The sequence below is a fragment of the Microcebus murinus genome, chromosome 22, assembly GCF_040939455.1.
Source record: "Microcebus murinus isolate Inina chromosome 22, M.murinus_Inina_mat1.0, whole genome shotgun sequence".
Classification (NCBI taxonomy): Eukaryota; Metazoa; Chordata; class Mammalia; order Primates; family Cheirogaleidae; genus Microcebus; species Microcebus murinus.
In genome coordinates this window covers 11,290,556-11,293,426 of record NC_134125.1, presented here as the reverse complement: position 1 = coordinate 11,293,426, position 2,871 = coordinate 11,290,556, and the positions used below count along the sequence as shown (strand labels likewise).

Sequence of the window (2,871 nt, the reverse complement as noted above, 5' to 3'; positions counted from 1 at the left end):
TCTCACCAAACAAGAGAGCTGGCTCAGGTGATTCCAGAGTCGGTTCAGCAACACAGCAACATCATGGTCTGTATCTCTGTGATTCTCTTGGGCTTTCTCTTGTGGTTGTAAGAAAGCGGATACATGCCATTCCAGGCTTTATAGCCATGTCCAAAACAGGAAGAAGTGGGAAGTGGTGGGATTGGCAGTGCCTGTCCCTTTTATTCAAAAACAAAAGTTTGTCCAGAACACCTCCCTCTGCCCCCAGCAGCTTGCCTCATTGTCCAGACCTGTGCTGTGCGGTACACCCCTTGCTGCAAGGGATGCTGGGAGGGCAAGGATTTAGCTTTTCCTAGCCTTGACAATGGAAGGAGGGAAAGGAGGCAGAGGGGAAGGACATGGAAATGCATGTTGGTTTGGCCAGCCAATGGGGTCCCCCACAGAACCCCTGTTTCCCTTCCCCATTCTATGAGGTCTTGGAGCAACTGTCAGTCAAGGTTCCCTGCCCTCCATCCCAAAGAGACGGGCCCTTGACCCAAGGGAACCAAGGAAAGGAAATTACCCAACCTCAGGCCTGGATGCTTTGGCTCATGCCTGTAATCCTAGCACTCTGGGAGGCCGAGGTGGGAGGATGGCTTGAGTCCAGGAGTTCGAGGCTGTAGTGAGCTATGATGAGGCCACTGCACTCCAGCCTGGGCACCAACGTGAGACCCTGTCTCAAAAAAAAAAAAAAAATTACCCAACCTTAGGTGTTCCGTTATGGCAACACAAAATGGACTAAGATAACTTCCCTGACCACTGTGTTTAAATAGGGCCTCATGCGCTGTTCTCTACCTTAACATCTTGTTGATTATTTTAAGTGTGTGGAATTGTGGAATTGCTCTGTTTACTTATGTAGTGTCTTTCTGGCACCAGACTGTAAGCCCCCTGCAGACAGGGGACGCGACCATCTCGATTACCACCGTATGCCCTGGATCGAATACATGCCTGACATATTTGGGTCTGTTTTTCCTTCATAATGGGAGCCACTCAGACTGCATCCTCGCCCTCTTACTCCCCCAAAGAGGGGGGAAGAACAATCCTCGATGGCAAATGGCAGTTGCAGCAAAGCAGCACCAAGAGGAGAGAACCCCACGCCTCCTCCATGGGTTTCTGGAGCTCCACCCGTCCAGAGAAGCTTCTCTAGCAACGAACTAGAGAAATGATCCTGAAAAGTATAGTCCTATATTTGCGTCTTGATGAATATTTATTAAATGAATGCAGGGCATCTTGGGCATTTGGAGGTCGGAACAGGAGTTTCAATGTCATTTATGGATACCAGTTGTTTAGAGTGTGTCACGTGGGTAACTCGTTGTGGTTTGAAGGTGCAGAATGGGGACTGACATTAAGAGCAGCTAGAACCATCAGGGATCTTGACACGGGAGGCTGACCTATGCCAGAGAGGAGATTTCTGAATTTCCAGATCCTAGAACGACGGCTCTCAAGTGCTTTTGATTTTTGGCTCACTTAGGCAAGGCCAAAGAGATGGGTCCTTGACCCAAAGGAACCAAGGAAAGGAATTACCCAACCTCAGGCCTGGATGCTTTGGCTTATGCCTGTAATCCTAGCACTCTGGGAGGCCGAGGTGGGAGGATGGCTTGAGTCCAGGAGTTCGAGGCTGTAGCGAGCTATGTAGCCGTCTACAACCCCCTAAGTTCCCGCTCTCCGACTTGTGCAGTGGGAGTTTTACAACGCCAGCGAACGTCGTGCCAGAGCCAGGCTTCCAAGAAGAACACTGCAGCTGGGTTCTGGGTAAACCCCGGTAACATGCTAATTTTAGTTATGACTAGTCGATTGTAGTAACTCACTTAGTAGGTTCCTAGAAAGTGGCACTTAGTCATGCATTAAGCTGGAAATGGATGCGTGCAACTTGTTCATGAGAGCCAGAGGGAGCGTGTGGCCTTTGGGGACCAGCTTGTGGCCTTTAGGTGGGGGCTCAGACCCACTCAGTGGGCCGCTGGCCGTGTACCGAGAACCGCTCCCTTGCAACCTGCAGGCTGCAGAGGCGTGGGGGCTGGGCTCCAGAGAGAGTCCGCGCAGCCAAAGTGCAGCTGGAATTGTCCATAGAATGAATAAACAATACCTCCCACACACAGACATATGACTCGTTCTTCGGCACCAGTGCAATTTTTAAAAAATTTTTAAAAAGTGTATAATAATTCATAGTGGCTTTTTGTTATTATGCCTTTTCTCAAACGACAGATCCATGTGCAGGTTGGTGAGATTTTGGGAGGTTTCTATGAAAGGGCATCCTGGTACTCCGAGTTGGGATGAGGTCCGCAAGCATCCCCACAGAGCAGAAGGGAGGCTTGGTTTTGTGCCTCCCTCGGCTACGGAAGCCACGGAGGGACAAGTCCAGTCCTCACCGTTTGGGCTGGCACTTGGGTTTCTTACCTGGCCCTTTGTTTCCTAAGGGTTGCACTCACTTGCTCAGTGCCGAGGGGAGCACGCAGGCTTGGATTTGCATACGTTAAATGCACGTCTCCCGCAGCCCCCTGGTAATACGTTCTTAATGTTATTTTTAAAAGTTGCATTACAAAAAAAAAAAAAAAAGTCACCAGGAGTCCCTTCCTGTCCACCTCTCTGCTCTGCCTTCTCCGGGCTGGCTTCCTTTGCAGTCGGGGCCTCCCACAGATGGCCACTAGCAGCTCTAGGCTCACATTCTACCAGTTTAGCAATCCCACTGAGAAAAGAAAGCCTCTCTCCCCATGGGTTTCCGTCAAAAAATAGCTGCCATTCATTGAGAGCTTCTTCGGGGCTGAGCCCACCTCCTGCGCACGGTCCACAATTCTCTCATTTATTCCTCACAATGGCTCTCTGATGTCGTCGCTATTATTATCCCACTTTTAAAGT

At 50.1% G+C, this 2,871-nt stretch overlaps 1 pseudogene; it reads right to left on the bottom strand.

Annotated features, from left to right (window-relative positions):
• Nucleotides 1-1,003: 1,003 nt before the first annotated feature.
• Nucleotides 1,004-1,203, bottom strand: LOC142863770 (uncharacterized; annotated as a pseudogene).
• Nucleotides 1,204-2,871: the final 1,668 nt, after the last annotated feature.